Below are 7286 nucleotides of genomic sequence, written 5' to 3'. Positions count from 1 at the left end.
TTCCCATCTAAACTTAAAGATGTTAATACTTTAATCTGACTGTAAAATTAATAAAATGTGTGAGCTTCATAATTTTCTAAAAATCTAATTAGAGTTGGATAGAAATCACTAAAGAGAATTTCTTAATGGGTACTATAATGAGATTGCCATAATTTTTTGAGATTGCCATAAAAATTAAGAGCAAAAAAAATTGTCAAAATGAGTGTTACGAAGGAGTCTGGAGAACTGCTTAGCGGTTAATCAATTTCCAACTGCCTGCAACTTTAGCTCAGGAACTCGTTTCTCTCTTACGGCCTCCACAACATCAGGCGCATACATGGTGTACATACCTTCAGGCAAAACACTTAAAATAAAACAAGTTTTTTTAAAAAAGAAATATTGATTATGGCTACAGCTATAGTGTGTGAGTAGAGCGGTTGCCTAGCATGTACTATGTCCTGGGTTCCAGCTCTAAAAGTCATGTGTGATGGCACACATCTGACCCCAGCCTTTTGGAGGCCGGTGACGGATCTCTGCTTAAGAATCTGAGTACTCCGGACAGAAGTTTGTTTACCTCAGGGCTGGTGAGACAATAAAGGCACGCACTTAACACCAAACCTGAAGGTTCAAACTCCACTCTGTGGCACCCACGTGGTGGAAGGAGAGAACCAACTCCTGCAAGTTGTCCTCTGACCTCCGTACACAGAAAGCAGTGATGTGTATACCCACATACACAGATGTTTTTAAAAAAAATTGGGTGCTAGAGAGACGGATCCATGGTTAAGAGCTAGCTGGTGCTGTTCTTGAAGAGGACCTATACCCACATCTGAAGCTTCGTGGTTGCCCCTAACTCCAGCTCCAGGGGATCCAGTGCCTCTGGCCACCGTGGACATCAGCATTCATGTGCACATACATACATACATACACACACATAATTTTTAAGATAAATGCATTTTTTAAATTAAAAAGTTTGAGATTGAATTTATAAATCTCATTGTGGGGTTTGAATATTTTAAGAAATATGCATATTTTTATTTTAAAACATAAAAACAATATCATATTAAAAGGGCACCAGGTTAAGTATGCCTTAAGCATTTTTCATTTTGGTTTTAGCTGTTTGAATGCATTGTAGAGTGTATAGTGGTGTGGTTGTCACCCTGTGTCGCGGGGCATCAGAGCCTCTTGATACCATTTAACCATCTGTGGCCATTGGGAGACATTTTCCCTTTCTTCCCCATGCAAAAGGCTTTCCCTTTTCTTGGCTGACATTTATTTTTCACTTGTCATTGTGATGCCCACAGACGCCAGAAGATGGTGCCAGATCGCTAAGGGCTTCAGAGTTGAGCTGCTGGTGTGGGTGCCGGAAACCAAGCTTGACCTCTGGAGCAGCAGCAAGTGCTCTTAGCCTCTGAGCCATCTTTTTATCCCCTCCTGGCTACATACTAAATATTTGTTGTTTTAGTTGATGTGCTTTGAATGGGAGCGTAATGTCTATTCTGTTCTTTTTCAGAATGACCTGGCTTCATTGGAAACAATAGTTATTTCTGTGGATTTCAATCTTGATGTCCATAGAGATTTTAAATTTTTTGGAGGAGAACTTGGGCATAAGTATGTCTAAGGTTAAAAGAACCTTGACTCGGGGGGGGGGGGGCTGGAGAGATGGCTCAGGGGTTAAGAGCACCGCCTGCTCTTCCAAAGGTCCTGAGTTCAACTCCCAGCAACCACATGGTGGCTCACAACCATCTATAATGGGGTCTGGTGCCCTCTTCTGGCCTGCAGGCATACACACAGAATGTTGTATACATAATAAATAAATATTTAAAAAAAACCCTTGACTCGGCCTGGCGTGATACACGTAATCTCAGCAATTGGAAGGCAGAGACAGGTAGGTGAATCACTGAGTTCCAGGGCTACATAGTGAAACAGTCTTGTTTTGTTTTGATATTTTTGTTTTGTTTTTGTTTGTTTTTGAGACAGAGTCTGGTCTTACTGCGTAGCTCTTGAAACTCTATAGACCAGGCTGGCCTTGAATTTACACAGATCCACTTGCTTCTGCTTTCCAAATGCTGGAATTAAAGGTGTATATTACCTAACATGAACCTGTCTTAAAAATAAAGAACGTTGCTTGTTTCTGAACTGCACCTGGATTTTTGTGATGGTGGTGGTATCTTTTGGGGTAGCAATGACTTTACTAATGTGTTCCTAGAAACAGCCAATAGTTTGATAATAGGCTTAGTTTTGAAGTGGATTCTGTCCTTTTGACCTAAACCTGTTTTTTATTAACCTCTTAATCTCATTAGTTCTTTGACTATTTTTAGCTTTTATAAACTATAATATTTGGGTTTTTTTTTTTCCACAGTTGTGCCTATGTTAAAAATAATCTTGTCAGCCAGGCATGGTAACGCATGCCTTTAATCTCAGTATTTGGGAGGCAGAGGCAGGTGGGTCTCTGCTTTTGATGCCAGCCTGGTCTACAAAACAAGTTCTGGGACAGCCAGGGCTGTTAAAAGAGAAACCTTGTGTTGAAAAATAGTAAAATAACCATTGTCAAGGTTATACATGTATTTGGGCATGACTAGTGATGGCCATGCCTCTTGTCAAACTGTTAGCGCTGTAAGGATATTGTTTGTGACATTTTCATACATGTGTGGACTTTGATGGCCCTCCATTCTCATTTCCATTCTCTACCTTGATCGTGTAAATTCCTTCCAGTAATATGACTTGTTATTTTTGTTTGCTTTTGTTTTGAGACGGGGTCTTATGTAATCCTGGCTAACCTGGGACTCAGATCCACCTGCCTCTGCTTCCTCGGATACTGGGATTAAACGCGTGGACCTTCACACTTGGCCTGATACGGCCATTTTAACAATATTCTTCTGATAGTGTCTTGTGTTCTGTGTTGCATGGTTATGTTGTAGGATCTTCCTCCTTGGTTAGGTTTGTTGCTAGATTTTTTTTTTTTTTAGATTTGTGAATGAGATTGCTCTGATTTCTTTCGTAATAGGTTATTACTATATAAAATACTAATTTTTTAATAAAAATATTTTATCACTAACGTGTAAGACATATTTTTGAGTATGGGCATGCCATAGTGTGCTTGTGGTGGTCAGAGGACAAATTAATGAAGTCAGTTCATGTGATCTAGGGTGGACCTCAGGCTTACCTGTCTTGCTGGTCTCATGCTACTGGTTTTTAGATATTGGTTTTGTAATCTTGCTACTTGACTGAATTTATTAGGTCTAAAAGTTCCTAGAGACTTCAGGGTATTTTTGAATATAGGGAAAAATACATACGCATATATATTTAAATGGTCTCACTGTCCAATCCTGCTGACCTGCCTGACTTGGAATTTGCTGTGAAAATGAGGCTGTCTCTGCCTTCCTAGTGCTGGGATGATTAAAGGTGCACTTTCCCATGCTGGCGTCTAATTGCAAATGACCTTGAACCTGACCTGACCTTGTCTTGGGCTCCCAGGTGCTAGAATTACAGGTCTTTGATTTCTATATTACTTTTACTGATTTAAAACAAATCATAATGAGCTCTCTTGCATTCCTGGAATTAAACCATCTTGATGGTGAATTACCTTTTTAATATTGTTAAATTGAGTCTGCAAGTATTTTGAGAATTTTTATGTTGAGGATATTGGTCTATAGTTTTTTTTTGTTTTTTTTTGTTTTTTTGTTTTTTTTTTTGGTGAGTTTATAACCAACCAGCATGATCCTCATAGAATAACGTTGCAGACAAGTCTCAGTATATTGTGGGATAGTTTGAAGAAGTTACCCACTAGTGTCTGTTACTTCATGCTCAGTACTTCTATGCATGTTCTGCCATTGTGTGTACAAATGCACCACATGCATGCCTGGTGCCCACAGAGGCTAGAAAGAAACATGGGGTTTTCTGAGAACTGAACTTACTGTGAGTGGCCATTTGGGTGGTGTGAATTCACTCAGTAGACTAGACTGGCCTTGAACTCAGACACCAGCCTGTCTGCACCACTACTGCCTGGGATTTGTTTTATGTGTCTGAGATCTAGCATGATCTCTTCGTCGTCCTCTCTTTTCTTACTGTCTGTAAACTTTCTCACCAACCTTACCTTCAAACCTTGAAACCTGACTCTACCTGATCTAGTCTAGTCAGCTTCCTCTCTGTTTAATTCTGCTTTATTTTTGAGACACGTCTCATTGTAGCCCAGGTTGGCCCCTGTATTCATTCTAACACTGCCTCTCAAGTGCCTCAATCTTTTTTGATTCCCCTCTCCAAGATTCCTTATCCTGAATTTCGTCTAAATGTCTGGAGTAGAGCCCTTCACTCCTGGGTGATTGTTGTGTGCTGCATTGGTGTTCCTCTGTAGACAACCTAGGTTGATACCGGGTAGAACAGGCAGATAGGGTTAGACAGTGATGTCTGTGGGCTTGCTCCTGAGATTCCCTCTGATCTTTTAAGAACATTCGGTGTGAGGGGCTATGGAGGCAGCCTGCCCTCCGAGTCTGCACAGATAGGTGGTGTCTAGTCTTACTGTTCCTCCCTGCTGTTGCTGTAGGATCTTGAGCCCCACCCCTTTCCCACTTCCTGGATGTTCTCACTTGAATCTAGTTGGTTTGCGGTTTTATGTCCCCTGGTCTTTAAAATACTTGACATCGGAGTGGAGAAGTGCCTTTGTTTTATGTAATTGTGAACAAATACCCAAGGAGAGAGCTATTCTGACCCAGGCTCAGGGATACAGTCTGCCATGGTGGGAAAGGAACAGTAGTTAGGGCTACTCTATTGGTGGCAGCAGGATTAAGAGATGTCATATGACAGCAGACAGGAAGCAGAGATGCCTCAGAGGCCTGCTCCTGTGACTCTCGTCAGCCAGACAGGTCTCACAACCTCCCAGAACACCACCAGTTGGGACCAGCTATTGAGATGTGGGCTAGCGCACATCTGTTGGGTGAGTAGTGTGTAGAACAAGGTGAGTGGCGGAGCTGCTACCTAGCCTACCAAAAGTGCATGGACACAGATGATGACCAAAGCCAGCAGACAGAGTGAAAAACACCCACCATGATAATCACCAACCACACAGGAATGAGCAGAAATAGGTTGGCCAAAGAGCTGCAAATGAAGGTAGGAAATGCAAAGCAAAAAAACAGAATATTGAAGAGTGGAGTGGAAACTAAGTTCAAACAGACAGGAAAGGGGGTATGATCACAATGTATTATGAAGTAATTCTCAGAAGAACAAAACACTGTCTAGGCTCTGTTCCGGTGGCACTATGTTGCCTGGCCAGATACCCTTCTATGCTGTGCTCAGTAAACTTATACATACTCCACTTCCTGATACTCTGTGTGTGTCACTGCCCCTACTGTGGTGGGCAAACAAGGATGACCACTCCTGCCAGTCTTCTCTTGACAATCCTTGTCCTCCGGCTGCTGGGGGATATTACCCCATTATTGTCATTATTTGATCAGTGTAAGTGGTGGGACTGGGGCTGGCTGGAATACTTTATGGTGTCCCTTTATGAAGTTCCCTCAGTTGGAATCCAGTGAGCCTCAGTTGCCCTCAAACGCATGGAAGGGGGATAAAGGACCTAGGGTGCCAGGTAGGGCCTTGTGCTTTCCGCCACCCACAACTGTAGGTGGTTTTTAAATTACCTGTTTGGGTGGATAGGTTTGTGCACAGAAGTGCAGTGACCACAGAGGCCATAAATGGCTGTTGTATCTGCTGCAGCTGGAATTAAAGTGGACCATGAGCAACCATGTGGGTGGTCCTCTGCAAGAGCAGCAAGCGCTCTTAACCACCAAGCCACCTCTCCAGCCCCACCTCTACTTTTCTGTGCCTGAATGGACTGCAGGGTGGCTCCTCTACCCTTTTACAGCAAGCTTGAATGAACCTCACAATCCTCATCAGCACCGAGGAACAACTGTCCCCGCGTCACAGCTCCCGCCTTAGGCAAGCCGCAGACTGCTGCTGATGCTGCTGCTGGCCGCATCTGTGCTCCTTTCTCCCCACTGTCTTCCCCTCCCTGGCTCGGGGACTCTCTGGGCTCTGCACTGGTGCTTTTCTTGCCCTTCCCGAAGACAGCCAGAGTCTCTGGGAGCCTCTTCTCCCACAGCACAGCCGTGAATGCGTGTTTCTCCGTCACCAACCTCAGTAAGTAGCCGTTCTCAGTCTCAACTCTGAGCTGCCAGAAGCTGGGAGGTGACTGAAGCCTCATCTGTATTCTCCCCAGCTGTCTTCAGACTCACTGTGGGCCAGAGGGAGGCTTTGAACTCCCAATCCTTCCTCTGTCTCCAACAAATGGGGATTATGGTGCACACCACTAAAACTGGCCTCTCTTACATGTATATTAATATGTAGATAGATGTGTTTGTGGGGTGTGTGTGTGTGTTGTCAGTTTCACTATGTAGCCCTGGCTGGCCTGGAGACTGGTATGTAGTACTGGCTTGCCTTCAGCTTTCAGAGATCTGCTCCTGCCTCCCAGTTGCTGGAATTAAAGGCATGCACCACCACAACAGGCCTTTTTTTCTTTTTTCACTTTCTCTCTCTCTCTCTCTCTCTCTCTCTCTCTCTCTCTCTCTCTCTCTTTCTCTCTCTCTCTCTCTCTCTCTCTCTCTTTCTCTTTCTTTTTTCTTTTTGGCAGGGACTGATGTGTTCCTGAATGCTAAAAGAGGGCGTTGGGTCCCCTTGGAGCTGAAGGTACGGGTTGTGAGCCGTTCTGGTTCTGAGAAATGAACTCCAGAGAGACTCAGCAAGAGCAGTCATCACTCTTAACTGCTGAGCTAGCTCCAGCCCCTCTCATAAGTTTCCCTAAAATAGAATCTTAAGGATTGTCTTGTAGGTCTCTTGAGTTTCCAGGTTCATCTCAGATCCTGGGGCAGGAGGTGCGCAGAGCACTAGGCTAGAAATCAGAAGGCAGCCTTTAAAAAACGGCTGGGGGTGTGTGAATTTTCCAAAATGAGATTATTTGCTTAAGCCACCTGGGAACACTGGGACATTTCTGTCTTCAGCCCAAGCGCCAGATGGCCCTGCACCATTTGCTGCTTCAGAAGCACAGCCTAAGTGACTTGCAGCTTCTGCCAATGCGTCAGTTTGACGCTGTGGTCCTGAAGGCGCAGCAGGCACAGCTCACGTCAGGACTCCGTGCCGGGGGAGGAAGAGTCCCCGAAGCGGGCTGAGTAGGAAGAGCGGTGCCTCATGTTTAGTCCGGAAATGGCAGCTGAGAGTGAATACTGCACAGCTCTGAGCTTCCCGTGTGCCAGACATTTTGTGCAGCATGCTTCAGTTGAGAACAGTGAGGGGCCTGCTGCTAGGGAAGCCTGGATTCCCTG

This window comes from Arvicola amphibius, chromosome 4, assembly GCF_903992535.2.
Source record: "Arvicola amphibius chromosome 4, mArvAmp1.2, whole genome shotgun sequence".
Classification (NCBI taxonomy): domain Eukaryota; kingdom Metazoa; phylum Chordata; class Mammalia; order Rodentia; family Cricetidae; genus Arvicola; species Arvicola amphibius.
Note: the sequence above shows the minus strand (reverse complement) of the source record.